The sequence below is a fragment of the Dermacentor andersoni genome, chromosome 3, assembly GCF_023375885.2.
Source record: "Dermacentor andersoni chromosome 3, qqDerAnde1_hic_scaffold, whole genome shotgun sequence".
Taxonomy (NCBI): Eukaryota; Metazoa; Arthropoda; class Arachnida; order Ixodida; family Ixodidae; genus Dermacentor; species Dermacentor andersoni.
Window position 1 is genome coordinate 195,326,880 of NC_092816.1, and position 19,994 is coordinate 195,346,873.

Consider the following 19,994-nt stretch of genomic DNA (forward strand, 5'->3'; position numbering starts at 1 on the left):
TAGCCTCCATTATGGCATTGTACCGAGCCGCTCACGAGATAGTGCTCCGCATATGCGTTTTTCTTTTACAGAAACAACACAATAAGTAAAATGTTAGCATGGCTTTTTTACTTAAAACGCAGGCGATGTGCCTATAAAATAACCATTTTGAGAAGAAGGGACAAAAGAATTCCTATGTCGGTAGTCGCAAACTACCGAAACTAGCTGAACATCTCGTCTTTTTTGCCAGCAACATTGATATTAGCAGCGGCGGAAAACACGCGGCGCCAGTGCATGTGAAACGAAGCCTCGCGAAAAGCTTAGCAGCGGCGCGCCACAGTTCGCTCCATTCGCTCCATCGCATGCATGTGAAACCAGCTTGACGGACTTTGGGAGCCGGTGCCTCGATTGTAGGACAAAATCTTAGGTGTTGGCAGCCAAACGCGGACAAATGATAAAAGGAAGAGGATATATACGGGAATCCTTTTATAGCGAAGCAGTATATCTCTATCATCCAAGGAAATTTGAGTGTCGTAAGAAAAACCTCCCCATACGTGGGCCTAACCCGGAGATCGTGCAATGCCGGGCTGACCCGTGCCGAGGTATAGCAGACGTCACCCCCCCCCCTCCTCCATAGGCGAGCTGATACCAAAGGTAGTCAATGCTAGGCCGACAAGAGACGGAGGTGAAGCTGGAAATAACCACTCCCCATACGGCGGCCGATCCCGAGTATAGTGCAATACCGGCCCGACCTGCGGCCGAGGTGAAGAAGCGTTAAGCACCCCCATACATGTGCCGATCCCTAATATAGTGCAATACCAGCCGGACAAGCGGCGGGGGTGAAACAGGCGTTAAGCACTCCCCATGCGTGGGCCGTAACCGAAGACAGAGAAATGCCGGACTGAACCCAGCAAAGGTAAAGGACGGGTTAAGCCCTACCCATGCGTGGACCGATCCCAAGATAGTCAATGCTGGGCCGACCCGAATGATTGAATGTTTAATGTTTTATGGTGCAAGGGCCAACTATGGCCAAAGAGCGCCATGTCCGTGTTAATGAGTTTGCAGTGAAATCATGAGTTTTATGAAGTTGATGTGACGTGGCTGTAGAGGTACCTTAAAAATGGTCGCGCTAAAGTGCGTAAACTCTGTATCATAAAGGAATGGCGATGATGATGATGATGATTAGGTGTGGTGTTTTATGGCGCAAGGACAGGTATGGTCAAAGAGCGCCATGACAAGTGGTAATGTTGACGATGTATTATGGATGGCTTGCACAATGAATTCCTCATGGTAGATGTCACATGGCTGTAAAAGGGCCTAAAATGTGTAGCTGTAAGTGGTGTAGAATATATAGTTGCTAAAATAATGACGGTCACTAGGCAGTGATGTGGGCTATGGCAATGAGCTGTCGTTAAAACATTATGCAAAAAAAAGACACTGACACCAGAGTTTCAAAAGCGCCCTTGAATGCAGGGCTGTTAGTCACGTGCTAAAAATTGCCTGGCCAGATGATTTCCAGAATGTCGGTTTCGGCTAAAAAATGTAAGACTATTTGCAGTTTAAAAAGCGGTTCATCACTAAGAAAAAATGCGGGATGGAGAGGTATATTTTCCCGATATGCAGAAGGGAAATACTTTTTCCTCTCCGTTTCTATTGCAGGGCACTGGATAAGAACATGGAGGACTGTCAGGCTATCGCCGCACCTACTACAAGTAGGAGGATCCCCGCCAGTCAAGAGGTAGGAGTGAGCACTGTAAGTGTGCTCTATTCTTAATCGGCAATGAAGTACTTCCTTGTGCCGTGTTGTTTTTTCACTTATCCAATTCCGCAATCTTGGTTTTATAATATGTAACTTATTCAATGTTTGTGTATCCCACTCTGTTTGCCAATGTTTCCTCAATTTACGGCGCAGAAAGGGCTTTAGGTCTGTGGCATGAATGGGGATATTTCCATCTGTGTCACTAAAACTCACTGACGTAGCGTTTTCGTCAGCAGCTACGTAGCGTTTTATACCTTTATGGCCAGGTACCCAGCATAGAATAATCGTTTGGTTGCAGATATATGCGGAGCACAACAAACTATACAGCTCATTCAAAACGGGATTCTTATGCTTTCGTAAGCTAATTAGGGCTCTCAGGACACTTGATGAGTCTGTAAAGACAAGAGCTTTAGTGATATTTCTGCGCCTTATGTGTTTAATAGCCGAAAGTATGCCGTATGCTTCTGCCGTAAGGATACTGGTGTGTGGGTTTAGTGGCCCTGATGTTGAAAATGAGGGTCCGAGAGCTGCATAAGCAACACCAGCAGGAGACTTCGAAGCATCTGTGTAATATTCGTCACAGGAATACTTCTGTTTAAGTTCAAGAAAATGTGATTGTATCTGAGCCTCAGCTGCTTGTTTCGATATTTCTAAGAAGGAGATGTCACATTTGATAGTCTGCCACTCCCAAGGCGGTGGAAGCCGTGTAGGAGCCATTAGGACATAGTGTAAAAGAGGGACCCCTGTATTTCCTGAGAGTGCTTCCAACCGGAGGGACAGAGGAGGCCTAGTGGCCGGGCGGTTACGAAACAGCCTAACAGTGGACAAGTCGCATATAGTAGCATGACTAGGATGTTTAACCTTTGAGCTACCTTTCAGGGCGTACGAGAAAGTTAAATATGTCCTTTGGTAGTTTAATGACCATTCGTTTGATTCGACGTAGAGGCTTTGCACAGGGCTATTCCTAAAGGCGCCTGTAGCAAGGCGGATACCTAAGTGGTGAATAGGATCTAGCATTTTCAAAGCACTAGGTGCAGCAGAATTATACACTATTGCTCCGTAGTCAAGCCGTGTAAATATTCGACTTTTGTAAAGTTTTAAAAGGCACCGTCTGTCGCTTCCCCAAGAGGTACGTGACAAAAGCTTCAGGAGATTCATAGTCTTGAGGCACTTTGATTTCAGATACTTCAGGTGTGGTACAAAAGTCAGCTTACTGTCTAAAAGAATTCCTAGAAATTTGTGTTCATGGCTCACAGACAGCCGTTCTCCATTTAGATCTATTGCGGGGTCCGCAAGTATGCCTCTCTTGTTAGAAAACAGGACGCATGTGCTTTTTTGTGGGTTTAGCTTGAAACCGTGTTTGTCCGCCCACATGCATAATTTATTTATGCAAAGCAGTGCTTGCCGCTCTCAGATACTTAGGTTACATGATTTGAAACCTATCTGGATGTCATCCACATATACAGAATAAAACATGCTACGTGGTATGGCAGTCTGGATTGAGTTCATTTTGACAATGGAAAGAGTGCAGCTCAGCACACCACCTTGTGGAACACCAGCCTCTCGCGTAAATGGACGAGACAGAGCGTTACCAACTCTAACACGGAACGTGCGATTGGAGAGGTAACTCTGAATCACGTTCAGCAAGTTGCCTCGAACTCCCATTTCAGACAGGTCACGGAGGATTGCATAGCGGCAGGTTATGTCGTATGCCTTTTCCATATCTAAAAATACTGATAGAAAAAACTGCTTGTGGACAAAGGCATCACGGATATTTGTCTCGATGCGGACAAGGTGAGCTGTTGTGGATCTACCCTCCCTAAATCCGCATTAAAAGGGATCGAGTATCTCGTTGCTTTCAAGAAAATGGATGAGGCGACGGTTAATCATTTTCTCAAATAATTTGCATAGACAACTTGTCAGAGCTATAGGCCTATAACTGTTGGGTGAGGAGGGGTCCTTGCCCTTTTTGAGAATGGGAATTACGATAGCTTCTTTCCAGGCAGAAGGAATGTAGCCGGCAGAGAACATGGAATTGAAGAGTGACAGTAGTGTTTTTTGGGTTTCAGGGTGTAAGTGTCTGATCATCTCATACATTATTCTGTCACTTCCTGGAGCGGACTTGTTGCAACAGTTCAGTGAGGCCTGGAACTCAGCCATACTAAATTGACGATTCTATGCTTTATTTGATGTGCTTTTCCGACGCAAATGCAGCTGTTCTGCTAATCGCTGGTATTTTAGGAATGTTTCTCTGTAATGAGATGTACTGGAACTCTGCTCGAAATGTGCTCCTAGACAATCAGCTTAGTCCTCAAGGGTGTCTGCTTGTGTGTTTACTAATGGTAGAGGATGAGTTTCGCGGCCTTTTAATTTGTTTACCCTGTTCCAGGCTTTTCTTTCGTTTGTATAAGAGTTAATTCCGGAAATGTATTTTTGCCAGCTATCCTTTCGGGCACGGCGGCGCGTTCTTCTGCCTTCTGATTTGATTTTCTTAAAGCTGTTAAGGTTTTCGATAGTCGGAGAGTCACGGAGCTGATTCCAAGCCTTATTCTGTTTCTTTCGTGCTTCCTTACATTCATCGTTCCACCAGGGAACACGTCGTTTATTAGGCGATGCATTTGTTTGCGGGATACATATTGACGCTAGGTCGAGAATAAATGCCGTTAAATATGACACTGCATCGTCAATACTGAGTGCACGAATATCATGCCAGGTCATATATGTTAGCTCTCCTTATCGCTGCCAGTTCGCTGAGTCAACTTTCCACTGGGGTACATGTGGAGAACATTCGTCCCCTTTCCTATTTTAAAACAATCGGGAAATGATAACTCCCGTATAGGTCCTTATGTACATTCCACTCCAAGTACGGCACGACTTTACTTGAAACAATGGATAAATCGATAGATGAAAAAGTCTTGAATGAATGTATAGTTTTTATTGGCGCAAGGGCCAAATATGGCCAAAGAGCGTCAGGTCTGCGGTGATGAGTTTGCAATGTAGGTATGAGATCTATGAAGTTGGTGTGGCGTGGCTGTAAAGAGGCCTTAAAAATAGTAGCTGTATAGTGCGCAAAATCTTTCTGTACTAAGATTATGTCGATGACAAATGAATGACGAATACTATGAACATTAAAATCCATCGTAAAAAATGACGCAGAATAGAAAATATATGAGATGGTAAAAATACCTGGAGCACTGTTGCCTCGCCGGAGCCCTTGAAACACAAGGGCCTAGACGCACGTGCTATACCAAAGAAGTATCACAGCGCCATCCTCTGAAGAGAAGAGACGCTACGAACATGTGGGGCAAACAACATGCAACAAAACATCTTTCAGATAACTTAGGACTGCTTTGGTGTCAAATAGCGGTTCTGGGCCGAGCAACATTACTGGATGAAGGGGAATGTGCTGCTGGTATGCTAAGGGTAAATGTTTCTTTCTTTCAGATTCGGCTTTCCGGCAGTCCAGGAGGACGTGGAGGACGGTAAGCCTCTCCTCGCATCTACCGCAGGTTGGAGGGTCACTTCCGGTGAGTAGAAAATTATGGGTGCCGAATGTGTGTCCTATTCTGAGACGACAGAATAGGACATCTGTTCGGCGTGATTTTGTTACAGAGGGCCAGAATCCTAACTGTGGCTTCATCACCTGGAGCTTATTACTTGTTTCCGCGTCCCATAGGCGTTGCCAGTGGTTCCGTAGTTTCCTCCGTAAGAAGCGCTTCAAATCTGTGACAGGAACTGCAGCAGTGGGATTAGGAGAATGCGTTGCAACTGACGTGGCCATCTGGTCCGCCAGGACATCACCTTCGATGCCCGTATGACCTGGCACCCAGCATATGATGACATGCTGGTTAGACATATACGCTCTACAGAGAATGGAATAGAGCTCAATAATTACGGGGTTTCTGTGTTTACAGTGTGACTTCATGGCTTTCACGACGCGTCTGTAAATAATTGTTTTTTGAATATTTGATTTTCTGATATGTTTCACAGCCGACAATAGTGCATGGGCCTCAGCCGTAAATATACTTGTTTCAGGGTGCAGTACACCGGATTCCGAGAAGGATGGACCAACGGCTGCCTAGGACACCCCGGCATGCGACTTAGAAGCGTCTGTGTAATACTCTGTGCACGAGTACTTGTACTGGAGCTCCAAGAAATGCATTTTGATATGTGTTCCTGGCGCATGTTTAGTGACCTCTACGAAGGCTGTGTCACACTCTATCAGCTGCCACTCCCAGGGCGGTACTAGCATAGCTGGAGGCATTAGGCGTTGTTCGAGAACTGGGACATCCAGTTCCGCGCTAAGTTCTCTTGCACGCAGTGAGAAAGGAAGTCTCATAGAGGGTCTCTTATGAAAAAGTGTCTCACACGTCAAGTCGTTAACGGTTGTGAAACACGGATGTTCCTTATTAGGGCGAACCTTGAGAAAATACGTTAAGCTTTTGTTGGATCTCTGAAGATGGAGTGGCCACTCATCCGACTCTACATATAGACGTTCAACAGGGCTTGTCCTAAATGCGCCAGTGGCCAGACGGATAATCAGCTGGTGAACAGGGTCTAACATCTTAAGCGCGCTCGGTGCGGCAGAGTGGTATACTACGGCACCATAATCTAACCGTTATCGATCTAGGCTCCGGTAAATATTCAATAAACACTGTCTGTCGCTACCCCACGTTGTGTGGGATAGGATTTTAAGTAAGTTCATTGTTCTAAGACATTTTTCGTTAAGATGTTTTATGTGAGGAATGCAAGTCAGCCTGGAGTCAAGTATAACACCAAGAAATTCGTGATCTTTGTTTACAGGAATTTGTTGTCCGCCTAGTTCTACGCAAGGATCTGGGACCAGGCCTCTCTTTCTTGTGAAGAGAACACAAGAACTTTGGGGGGTGTTGACTTTAAATCCATTTCGGTCTGTCCAGTAGGACACCTTGTTTAAGCCCTGCTGTACCTGTCTTTCGCATACTGTGAGGTTGCAGGATTGATGCCTATTTGTATATCGTCAATGTATACGGAATAAAAAATGGCAGGTGGTAGTAAAGTACGTAGTGTGTTCATCTTAATGATAAAGAGAGTGCAGCTGAGCACGCCTCCCTGGGGTACACCAGTTTCCTGCGTAAAGGGACGTGACATGCATTGCCGAATTTTACACGGAAGGTACGGTTGGACAAATAGCTTCCAATTAATTTTAACATATTTCCACAGATGCCCCTTCTCGATGGGTCTCGCAAGGTCCCGTAGCGCCATGTTGTATCATATGCCTTCTCCATATCGAGGAATATCGAGAGGAAGTACTGTTTGCGTACAAAGCCATCGCGAATATATCCTTCAATGCGCACAAGGTGATCGGTTGTTGACCACCCTTGTCTCAAGCCACACTGACAGAGATCGAGTATATTGTTGAGTTCAAGGAAATGTACGAGTCTGCGATTAATCATATTGTCAAAGAGCTTACACATACAATTGGTAAGAGCTATCGGACGAAAACTTGCTGCCAAGGAGGGGTGTTTTCTCTGCTTCAGGACAGGAACTAAAATCGCCTCTTTCCATGTAGATGGGAGGTATCCCGCAGCCCACAGAATGTTGAAAAGTGTAAGTAGTGTAACTTGCGTGTCAGTATGTAAGTTTCTGATCATGTCATACTTGAGTCTGTCAGGTCCCGGTGCAGTGCTTTTGCATGTGTTCAAGGCAGCTCTCAACTCGGCAATACTGAAAGCCCGGTTAGAGGGTTCATTCTGTCTGGATTTTCTAATTATTGGCTTACATTCTTCTGTTTGTTTATATTTGAGAAAGGACTGAGAATAATGGGTTGAGCTCGAGACGCTCTCAAAGTGCTCCCCAAGTGAGTCTGCCTGATCTTGCAGGGTATTATCCCATTATCCTAATAACCCTGTTCCAGACATTGGCCTCATCTGTGTACGAGTTGATGCCCGATAAAAACTTCTGCAGGCTTTCTCTTCTGGCCCGTCGCCGGGTTCGCCTGCCTTCCGACTTTACTTTTTTAAACATAAGATTTTCTGCAGTGGGAGAAGCGCGTAGCAAACCCCACGCTTTGTTCTGTTTTTTACGTGCGATCCTACAATCGTCGGTCCACCACGGGACATGCCGTTTGCACGACAGGCCATTTACTTGTGATATGCATTTAGATGCGGCATCTATTATAAAGGCTGTAAAATACTCCACAGCAGCATCAATTCCTAGCGAGGACATGTCATCCCATGAAATACTAGAAATAGTTCGGAATTTCTCCCAGTCGGCTGTGTCAATCTTCCACCTAGGATCCTGTGGTGGATATTCCTTTTCTTTAGGTGTTCTTAGCAGTATTGGGAAGTGGTCGCATCCGTAAGGATTGTTGTTAACTTCCCATTCGAGTTCAGACAGTATTGACGGGAAAACTAGGCTAAGATCAATTCAAGAAAAGGTTCTGTTTGCGAGACAATAATAATTGGGTTGCTTCTTATTCAGCAGACACGCACCGGACGAAAAAAGGAATTGTTCAACGAGACGATTTCGCGCATCGATACGAGAGTCTCCCCACAAGCTGCTGTGTGCATTGAAATCACCCAGAACAACATAAGGTTCTGGGAATTGATCTATAAAGGATTGAAATTCATGTTTAGTTAATTTGTAATGTCGGGGTGATAGTGATGAGTTTGTTTAGGAGAACAGCTCGAACAGCCACTGCTTCAACAGGCGTTTGTAGCTGCAAATGTTGACGCGCAGTGCTTTTATGGATGACAATGGCAACACCGCCGGATGATGCGACACCATCATCGCGATCTTTACGAAAGGTTATATACTGTCGGAGGAAGTATGTGTGTTTTGATTTTAGGTGTGTTTCCTGTAAACACAGCATTTTGGTTTGTGTTGGTAAATGATGATGATGTGTGGTGTTTTATGGCGCAAGGGCCAGGTTTGACCAAAGAGCGCCATGACAAGTGGTGGTGTTGACGATGTATTGTGGATGACCTGCATAATGAACTCATCATGGTAGATGTGATATGGCTGTAAAAGGGCCTAAAAACTTCCGCTGTAAGTGTCGCAGAATATATAGGTGCTAATGTAATGACGGTGACTAGGATGTGATGTGGGCTATGGCAATGGGCTTTCGTTAAAACATGATGCAATAAAACATAACACTGAGGCCAGTGTTTCAAGAGGGCCCTTGAATGCAGGGTTGTTAGTCGTGTGCTACAATTTGCCTGTCCAAATGATTTTCAGGGTGTCCGTTTCGGCTAAAAACTCTCAGACTGTTTCCAGATTAAAAACCGGTTCATCGCTAATAAAAAATGCAGGGTGAAGGGGTATATTCTCGCGATATGCAACAGGGAAATACTTTTTCCTCTCTGTTCCTATTGCAGGGCACTGAATAAGAACATGAAGGAGGACTGTGAGACTATTGCCGCACTTAACACAAGGTGGAGGATCACCCCCAGTCACGAGGTGAGAGTGGGTACCGTACGTGTGGCCTATGCTTAATCGGCAAAGAATTACTTCCTTGTACCTTGCTATTTTTCCATTTATCCAGTTCCCGAGTTTTGGTTTTATTATGTGAAGCTTATTCATTGCTTGTGTATCCCACTCGCCTTGCCAATAGTTCCTCAATTTACTGCGCAGAAAAGGCTTTAGGTCTGTGGCAGGGATTAGGATATTTGAATCTGCATCGCTAAAAATTACTGACCTAGCACTTTGGTCAGCAGCCTCGTTGCCTTTTATACCTTTGTCACCAGGTACCCAGCATATGACAATCACTTGATTGCACATATATAGGGAGCACAACAGACTGAACAGCTCACTAAAAACTGAGCTCGTAGATTTTCTTGGACTAAGAAGAGCTCGGACTACACTTAGTGAATCTGTAAATACAATAGCCCTAGCAAGTTTTCTGAGCCTTATGTTTTGAACTGCCGATAGTATAGCGTAGGCTTCAGCTGTAAATATACTTGTGTGTGGATTTATTGCTCCGGATACCGAAAATGAAGGTCCCAGAGCTGCGTAAGAAACTCCTTTAGAGGGCTTGGATGCGTCTGTATAATATTCTGTACAAGAGTACTTCTCCTGAAGTTCACGAAAATGGAATTGTATGTGTGCTTCTGGTGCCCTCTTAGATATATCCACAAAAAAGACGCCGCATTCAATATTCTGCCATTCCCATGGTGGGAGCAGGCGAGTGGGTGCCATTGAATGAATGAATGTTTGATGTTTTATGGCGCAAGGGCCAAGTATGGCCACAAAGCGCCATGTCTGTGTTTATGAGTGTGCTGTGTAATCATGAGTTCTATGAAGTTGGTGTGACGTGGCTGTAGAGGGGCCTTAAAAATGGTCGCGCTAAAGTGCGTAAAATCTGTATAATAAGATTATGGCGATGTCTTATGACGTGTACTATGAACATTTAAGGTGCATTTAAAAAGAATGATACGATGTGTGAAAATATGTATGGTTATAAGATATGCTAGAGCACTGCTGCCTCCTTAGAGCCCTTGAAGTAGTGGCATCCTCTGGAGGGAGGATGCTCTACGAATTTAATGGGCATATAACGTGTAGTACGACATCATTTAAATAGTTGAGGATTGCCTTGGTGTCAAAAAGCGGTTCCTCGCCGAGAAACATAGCCGGGTTTAGAGGGATGTTATAATGGTAAGCAAGCGGAAAATGTTTCTTTCTCTCCGTTTTGGCTTCCCGACACTCCAGGAGCACGTGGAGGACGGTAAGCCTCTCACCGCATCTGCCACAGGTTGGAGGTTCACTTTCTGTAAGCAGGTAACTATGGGTGCCAAATGTGTGTCCTATTCTGAGGCGACAGAATAGGACATATGTTCGCCGAGATTTGGTTGGGGAGGGCCAAAAACCTAACTGGGGCTTTATAGCGTGCAGTTTGTTATTTGTTTGCGCGTCCCACGTGCACTGCCAGTGGTCTCGCAATCTCCTTCGCAAGAAAGGCCTCAGATCTGTGACAGGCACCGCAGCGGTAGGGTTAACAGCTTGCAATGTGATTGATGTGGCCATCTCGTCCGCGAGAACGTTACCTTCGATTCCCCTATGGCCAGGGACCCAGCATATTATGATGTTCTGGTTAGATGAGTACGCTTTACACAATACCGAATACAGTTCATTGAATACGGGATTTTTATGTTTGTAGAGTGACATTAGGGCCTTCACGAGGCTTAGAGAGTCTGTATAGATCGCTGCTTTTGGAAGTTTTGATCTTATATCCTTCACAGCAGAGAGTAATGCGTAGGCCTCGGCCGTAAAGATGCTTGTTTCCGGATGCAGTACATCGGATTCCGAGAAGGATGGCTCGACGGCTGCATAGGATACCCCGGCATTTGACTTCGAAGCGTCTGTGTAGAACGCTGCGCAGGAGTGTTTGTACTGCAGTTCTAGGAAATGCATTCTAATTTCGGCCTCAAGAGCGTGCTTTGTAACTTTTATAAAGGATATGTCACATTGTATCACCTGCCCCTCCCAAGGAGGTAAGAGCTTGGTTAGGTGCATTAAGCGATGCTCGAGGAGTGGGACACGCATTTCATCGCTAATCTCCTTCACACGCAGCGAGAAAGGCTGTCTTATGGAGGGGCGATTGCTGAAAAGTGTAGCGCAGGTCATATCGGTAACGGTATGAAAACATGGATGTTCAGGATTGGAGCGTACTTTAAGGAAATATGTAAAGCTAATGTATGATCTCTGTAGGTGGAGAGACCATTCATTCGATTCGGCATATAAGCTTTGAATCGGGCTTGTTCTGAAAGCGCCAGTAGCTAAGCGGATGCCCAAATGGTGGACAGGATCCAGCATCCTTAGCGCGCTCGGGGCGGCAGAGTTGTATACTACGGCACCATAATCCAATCGAGACCGAATTAGGCTCTTGTATAGGTTCATTAAACACTTCCTGTCACTACCTCATGTAGTCTGTGATAGATGTTTAATTAGGTTCATCGTTTTTAGACATTTTTCTTTCAGATATTTAATGTGTGGAGTGAAAGTGAGTCTGTAGTCAAGTATAATACCCAGAAATTTGTGCTCTTTGTTGACAGGTATTTGGTGTCCACACAGTTCTAAGGAAGGATCCGGAAACAGGCCTATCTTTCTTGTAAAAAGAACGCAAGAGCTTTAGTGGGGGTTGATTTTAAATCCGTTTTTGTCTGCCCACTTGGAAATCTTGTTCAAGCCCTGTTGCACCTGTCTCTCGCATACTGAGAGGTTACAGGATTTGAAGCCGATTTGAATGTCGTCAACGTAGACAGAATAAAGAATGGCAGGTGGTAGCGAAGCACGAAGCGAGTTCATCTTCACGATGAAGAGCGTACAACTCAGCACGCCTCCCTGTGGTACACCTGTTTCTTGTGTGAAAGGTCGCGACAGTACGCTGCCGATTTTCACTCGGAAGATTCGATTCAACAAATAGGTTTCAATTATTTTCAGCATATTGCCACATATGCCCATTTCCGACAAGTCTCGCAAGATGCCGTAGCGCCATGTTGTGTCATATGCCTTCCCCATGTCAAGGAATATTGACATGAAAAACTGCTTATGTACAAATGCGTCCCGAATATATCCTTCAATGCGTACAAGGTGATCTGTTGTCGACCGGCCTTCTCTGAAGCCACACTGATAGGGATCAAGTATATTATTGAGTTCAAGGAAGTGTATGAGTCTGCGATTAATCATTTTTTCAAAAACCTTACACAGGCAGCTTGTAAGAGCTATTGGGCGATAGCTTGCCGCCATGGATGGGTCTTTCCCCTGCTTCAAAACAGGGACCACAATTGCTTCTTTACATGCTGTTGGAAAGTATCCCGCAGCCCAAATAGTGTTGAAAATTGTGAGTAGTGTAACTTCGGTGTCATTGTGTATGTTTTTGATCATTTCATACATAATTCTGTCAGAACCCGGTGCGGAGCTCTTGCATGATCTCAAGGCAGCTCTGAACTCGGCAATACTAAATGGACAGTTGCATGGTTCATTCTTTCGACATTTTCCTATGAGTGGCTTACATTCTTCTATTTGTTTGTATTTTAGAAAGGATTGCGAATAATTTGTTAGACTTGACACGCTCTCAAAATACTCCCCAACTGAGTCTGCCTGGTCTTTCAGTGTATCGCCCTGTGTGTTTACCAGAGGGAGTGAATATGTTTGGCGCCCTCTAATCCTATTCACCCTGTTCCAGGCTTTGGCCTCATCTCTAAACGAGTTAATACTCCATAAATACTTCTGCCAGCTTTCTCTTCTGGCCTGCCTGCGGGTTCTCCTGCCGTGAGATTTTACTTTCTTAATGTTAATAAGATTCTCTGCAGTGGGGGAAGCGCGTAGCAACCCTCACGCTTTGTTCTGTTTCTTACGAGCAATCCTACATTCGTCGTTCCACCACGGGACACGCCGTCTGCATGCCAAACCACTTCCTTCAGATATGCATTTAGATGCGGCATCTATTATGAACGCTGTAAAATACTCCACAGCGGCATCAATTTCTAGAGAAGACATATCAGCCCATGAGATGCTAGATAGATTTCGAAATTTCTCCCAGTCGGCTGTATCTATCTTCCACCTAGGAGCTTGTGGAGGAAATTCATTTTCTTTGGATGTTCTTAGCAGTAGGGGAGGTGATCGCTCCCGTAAGGATTGCTCATAACTTCCCATTCGAGTTCGGGCAGTATAGACGCGGAAACTATACTAAGATCTATTGACGAAAAGGTTCTCTTTGCAAGAGAGTAATATGTGGGTTCTTTCTTATTTAGAAGGCACGCACCTGAAGAAAAAAGGAACTGTTCAACGAGACGACCTCGCGCGTCTGTACGAGAGTCGCCCCACAGGGAGCTGTGTGCATTGAATTCGCCAAGAACAACATAAGGTTCTGGCAATTCATCTATGAAGGACTGAAATTTAGGTTTGTTTAGTTTGTAATGTGGGGGTATGTAAAGTGAACAAATAGTGATGAGTTTGTTTAGCAGGACAACTCGAGCCGCCACTGCTTCAAGGGCCGTTCGTAGCTGCAAACGTTGACACGCTATGCTTTTTTGAATTACAATCGCAACGCCACCCGATGATGCGAGAGCATCATCGCGGTCTTTGCGAAAAGTAACGTGTTGTCGAAGAAAATTTGTGTGGTTTGGTTTTAAGTGTGTTTCCTGTAAACACATCACTTTTGCATTGTGTTGGTAGATGAGTTCTTGTAGATCATCGAGATTCCTAAGAAGACCTCTGACATTCCAGTGAATGATTTGTGTATCCATATTAAAGAAAAACTGGTGCTGTATTTACGGAAACGGTGGTGATGTCTTAGGTTACAGAGCTCTTTCGAGGCCCTGTAACGGGAGTTCTGCCCTTTTTGAAGCGCTCGAGGGAGCCTCGCCGCTCCTTAGGCGCTTGGTGCGCCTTGAGGATAGGTGTTGTGTCCATTGCCTCTTGTGAGGCGCCGGACACGTGCTCTTGCGAGCGAGAAGTTACAAGAGAGAGTCCTGCCTCGGAGGGCAAGACCCCTGCGCCCACCAGCCCAGAGGTCGATGGGGCACCCTGCGGGATTTGGCTGCGCCGGCTGTTGCCAGCGCTGGAAGGGGCCGGGGAGGTTGGGACAGCCTCGGCGGCGGCCACCTTCGGCGTCGGTGGTCCCTCATTCTGGGTCGATGGAGCAGCGCTAGCTGCAACCGCCGCGGGGGCAGATGGCGTAACTGCCGACTCACTGCATGTGGGTCGGACAGCCGCCGGAGGCCGTTGTGACGCTGCCCCCTGACGCGCCACATCGGCAAAGGTTTTCTTGGGCAGGTACGATACCCGCCTGCGTGCCTCCTTGAAACTTGTATTTTCCTTTACTTTAAGTGTTACAATTTCCTTTTCTTTTTTCCAGGATGGGCACGCCCGCGAGTACGCGGCGTGCTCCCCATCACAGTTTACACAGTGGAGAGCATTCTCACAAGCTTCAGATGTGTTTTCGTTGGCACTGCATTTTGCACATGTCTGGCGGCATCGGCAGCTCTGCGAGCTGTGGCCGTAGCGCTGGCATTTGAAACATCGGAGTGGGTTTGGCACGTACGGCCTGACACGGAGCTTGATGTACCCGGCCTCGATTGATTCGGGCAAGATAATTGATCCAAAAGTTATTATTAGGTGTTTCGTCTGAATCTCTTTTCCATCCCGCCTCATCTTAATTCTTCTGACATTTATCACATTTTGTTCGCTGAAGCTCTCCAGTAGTTCCGCTTCAGTCAGCTCAAGCAAATCATCATCTGACACAACACCACGGGTGGTGTTCATTGTACGGTGCGGGGTTACTGTTATGGGGGTCTCCAAATGACACTAGTTGCGGTAGTTTCTCATACTGTTTTACATCACGGAGCTCCAAGAGGAGGTCGCCGCTTGCCATCCTCGACACCTTGTAACCTGGGCCAAAAATATCAGTTAGGGACTTTGAAACAAGGAATGGTGAGATGTTTCGCACTGCTTTGTTTGGCTTTTCGGAATGAATAACATGGAAGTGGGGCAAGTTCTGGGTTTGGCGTCCAAAAAACTTGAAGACATCTTCGGTGCGCCCTCGTTTCTGAGGGAGGGGAAAGAAGTTTCCATGAAAAAATGTATGCATTCGGCAACAGCGCCGACCGCCCACCACGGAGCCCAACGAGGGGACGCGGCAGAGCTTGCGTACAAGTCTGCACGACGCCAGTCGTACGCCGTCACTATAACCGAATACGGTGTACCCAAGGTTGGATAGCCACACAGGGTTAACCCTTGCCGCCAGGAGAAAGGAAGTAAAAAGAAGAGAGAAGGAGACAGGAAAGGTCAAACAGTGAGAGATAAAGACGAAGATTCGAGGAGGGAGAGACAGGAAAAGGCGACTGCCGATGTCCTCCAGGTAGGTCAGCCTGGAGGTGCCGTCTATGTGAAGCCGAGGCCGAAGAGGTGTGTTGCCTCCACCGGGGGGCCTTAAAGGTCCAGACACCCAGGATCGGCTCAACCCCCAGGATCCCCTTTTCCCCAGACACAGCTAAGCCGCGCACGGCTACACGCGGGAGGGTCCAACCCTCGTGTGCTCGGGTACGTGGCGTCGCAACACACCAAACGCCTGCTTACGCAGACGCCCCTGCGGGGGGGGGGGGGTCAATGGATCAATGACTGCCGACTCACTGCTTGTGGGTCGGACAGCCGCCGGAGGCCGTTGTGACGCTGCCCCCTGACGCGCCACTTCGGCAAAGCTTTTCTTTCGCAGGTATGCTACCCGCCTTCGTGCCTCTTTGAACGATATATTCTCTTTTACTTTTATGGTTACGATTTCTTTTTCCTTCTTCCAGGAGGGGCACGACCGCGAGTACGCGGCGTGATCCCCATCACAGTTTACACGGTGTAGAGAGTTCTTACATGCTTTGGTGGCGTGTTCAAGGGCACTGCATTTCGCACATGTTTGGCGGCCTCGGCAGCTCTGCGAGCTGTGGCCAAAATGCTGGCATTTGAAACATCTCGAGGGATTTGGCACATACGGCCTTACATGAAGCTTGATGTACCCGGCCTCGTTTGACTCGGGCAGGACACTTGAATTGAAGGTGAGTATTAGGTGTTTGGTCGCAATTTCTTTACCGTCTCGCCTCATCTTGTTTCTTTTGACATTTATGACATTTTGTTCACTGAAGCCCTCCAAGAGTTCAGCCTCAGTGAGCTCCAGCAAATCATCGTCCGAGACAACGCCGCGGGTGGTATTCATCGTGCGGTGCGGGGTTACTACTACTTGGGTCTCCCCAAATGATACTATTTTAGCTAGTTTCTCAAATTGTTTCAGATCGCGGAGCTCCAAGAGGAGGTCACCGCTAGCCATCCTCGACGCCTTATAATCTGGGCCGAAAACTTCGGTAAAGGTCATAGAAACAAGGAATGGTGACATTGTTCGAACTGGTTTAGCTGGTTTTCCAGAGTGGATCACGTGAAAACGAGGGAAGGATTCTTTTTGTCGACCAAAAAACTGGAATACATCATCGGTGCGCCCTCTTTTCTGGGGGCGATCAGGAAGCGGAGGAAAAGAGGTTGCCATAAAGGGATAGAATTTTCGGCAATAACGCCAGCCACCCTCCGTGGAGTCCTACAAGTGGACGCTACAGGGACTGGAAGAACAGGTCCTGCAAACGCCAGCTGTACGTTATCACTATAACCAAATATGAGATAACCTAGGTTGGTTATTCACACAAGGTTAACCCTTGCTGCCTGGAAAATTGGAAGTGAGCGGAAGCTAGGAGAAGACAGGAAAGATGGAAAGTAAGAGAAAGACGAAGGTTGGAGGGAGAGCGAGAGACAGGAAAAGGCAACTACCGATTTCCCCCGGGTGGGTCAGTCCGGGGGTGCCGTCTACGTGAAGCAGAGGCCAAAGAGGTGTGTTGCCTCCGCCGGGGGGCCTTAAAGGTCCAGACACCCAGGATCGGCTCAACCCCCAGGATCCCCTTTTCCCCGGACACGGCTAAGCCGCGCACGGCTACACGCGGCAGGATCCAGCCCTCGTGTGCTCGGGTACGTGGTGTCGCAACACACCGAACGCCTGCTGACGCAGACGCCCCTGCGGGGGGGGGGGGGGGGGTTGCCATTAGGACATTCTCTGGGACTAAGACACCTGTTTCTTCTGCCAGTGTTATCAAACGAAGGTTCAACGGAGCTCTAATAGTTGGGCGGTTACGAAATAACCTGCCTGTAGACACTTCACGAATAGATGAGTGACATGGATGTTGTAAGTCTGATTTAACCTTGAGAGCACAGGAAAAACTTAAATAGGTCCTTTGGTATGTAATGACCATTCATTACACTCCACATACAGGCTTTCTACGGGACTTGTCCTAAAAGCGCTTGTAGCCAGGCGTATACCCAAGTGGTGAATGGGATCAAGCATCTTTAAAGCACTAGGCGCAGCAGAGCTGTGAACTATTGCTCCATAGTCGAGGCGGGACCGTATAAGGCTTTTGTACAGGCTCAAAAGGCATCTCCTGTCACTTCCCCACAATGTGCGGGACAACAGCTTTAGTAAATTCATTGTCTTCAGACATCTCGCTCTCAGATACCTAAGGTGAGAGACAAATGTTTGTTTCGAGTCTAAAATTATTCCTAAAAAGTTATGTTCGTTCCTAACAGGTAGCGGCTGTACGTGTCGCTCACAGATAGAAATGTTGCATGATTTAAATCCTATCTGTACGTCAACCACATACACTGAATAAAACAATGTTCGTGGTATGACCCTATGGAGGGCATTCATTTTTACGATGAATAGCGTGCAGCTCAGCACACCACCTTGTGGCACACCTGTTTCCTGCGTAAACTGACGAGACAGCACTTGGCCAACCCTCACACGGAACGTACGGTTAGAGAGGTAGCTTTGGATCAGGTTCAACAGATTGTCTCTTGCACCCATACCAGCCAGATCACGGAGAATTCCAAAACGCCAGGCTGTGTCGTATGCCTTTTCCATATCTAAAAATACCGCTAATAAAAACTGCTTGTGCACGAAGGCATCCCGGATATTCGCCTCCATGCGGACAAGGTGATCTGTTGTACATCTACCCTCCCTAAAACCACACTGCAAGGGGTCTAGTATTTTGTTGCTCTCAAGATAATGAATTAGGCGTCTGTTTACCATTTTCTCTGTTTGCAGAGGCAGCTTGTGAGGGCTATAGGCCTGTAGCTGCAGACCGAAGTTGGATCCTTGCCCTCATTGAGAATAGGAATTACGACGGCTTGCTTCCAGGCAGATGGAATGTAACTGGCAGAGAATATGGAATGAAAGAGTAATAGCAGTGTTTTGTGTGTTTCAGCGTGTAGGTGTTCAATCATCTCATAAACTATTCGATCGCCTCCAGGAGCTGATTTATTGCAACAGTTCAGTGCAGCCTGAAATTCCACCATGTTAAATGGCCGGTTGTAAAGTTCATTTTTATTTTCCTTCCGGTTCAGAGGCTCTCGTTCCGCTTGTCGCTGATATCTTAGAAATGTATCTGAGTAATGGGATGAACTCAAAATGTACTGGAAATGTGCCCCTAGCGAATCAGCTTGGTCCTCAATAGTGTCTCCTTGTGTGTTTACTAAAGGTAGAGGGTGAGTTTCGCGGCATTTTTTTTTTGTTGACCCTATTCCAGGCTTTCTGTTTGTCTGTATATGAGTTGATGCTACTGATGTATTTTTGCCAACTTTCCCGCTTGGCCCGGCGGCGTGTTCTTCTGCCTAGTGACTTTACTTTCTTGAAATTTATCAGATTCTCGGCAGTTGGAGATTCGCGAAGGAGACTCCACGCCTTATTTAGATTTTTACGAGCTTCTTTGCACTCTGCATTCCACCAGGGAACACGTCGTTTGAAGGGCGATCTATTAGATTCAGGGATACATAGTGACGCCGCATCAACAATAAATGCTGTCAGACATGCCACTGCGTCATCAATAGAAAGTGTAGAGATGTCTTCCCAAGTCATGCGGGTGAGTTCTTTATAGCGTTTCCAGTCGGCTGACTCGACTTTCCAGTGGGGGACGCATGAAGAGCATTCATCACGTTTTGTTGATTTTATGACAATGGCAAAATGGTCGCTGCCATATGGATTTTTGAGCACGTTCCACTCAAGATACGGTACGAGTGTACCAGATGCAATACTTAAATCGATCGATGAAAATGTTTTGTTTGCCACGCTATAGGATGTAGGCTCTTTATAATTTAGTAAGCAGGCACCTATAGTGAAGAGGAAGCTTTCTACTAAGCGTCCCCTGGCATCACAACGACAGCCTCCCAAAAGAGTGCTGTGTGCATTGAAATCTCCGACGACATTATAAGGTTCGGGCAGTTCATTAAAAAAGCTTTGGAATTCGGTTTTTGAAAGATGGCAGTTCGGGGGGATGTATAGTGAGGAAATTGTTAGTAGTTTATTAAAGAGTATCGCACGGACGGCAACTGCCTCTAGGGGTGTTTTAAGCTGTAATTGCCGGCAAGCAACACCCTTCTCTACAATTATTGCCACACCGCCAGACGAGGCAAGGGCGTCGTTGCGGTCTTTTCGGTATATGGCATACTGCCGGAGAAAGTTCGTGTGTGAAGGATTGAGATGTGTTTCTTGGACACACAGCACCTTTGGATTATACTTACTTAAGAGTTCCTTAATGTCGTCTAGATTGTGGAGTAAACCCCTGACATTCCATTGTATTATCTGTGTATCCATAATGTATGTGTTTTGTGCTGTGTGTGTAAGAAAAATAGATTAGATTATCTCACGAGACCTTTCCAGGCCCCGTGAAACGAGATCTCTCTATCTCGCGGGTGCGCT